Consider the following 213-nt stretch of genomic DNA (forward strand, 5'->3'; position numbering starts at 1 on the left):
CAGTCCAGCTCCTGCCTCCCTTATAGGAAGCCCTCCTTCCGGAACTGCTCGTGCAGGATGTCTCTGTACTGGTCGAAGCCGCCCTCAATGCGGGTCACGGTGGAGTTCTCACACACCCACAGCTCCTGGCACACCAGGCGGATGAAGCGCTCGTCGTGGGACACCAGAATTACACCACCCTGCCAACACACAAGGCCGGGAGATGGGCACTTC

This window comes from Chaetura pelagica, unplaced genomic scaffold (assembly GCF_000747805.2).
Source record: "Chaetura pelagica isolate M959 unplaced genomic scaffold, ChaPel_1.0 scaffold20, whole genome shotgun sequence".
Classification (NCBI taxonomy): Eukaryota; Metazoa; Chordata; class Aves; order Apodiformes; family Apodidae; genus Chaetura; species Chaetura pelagica.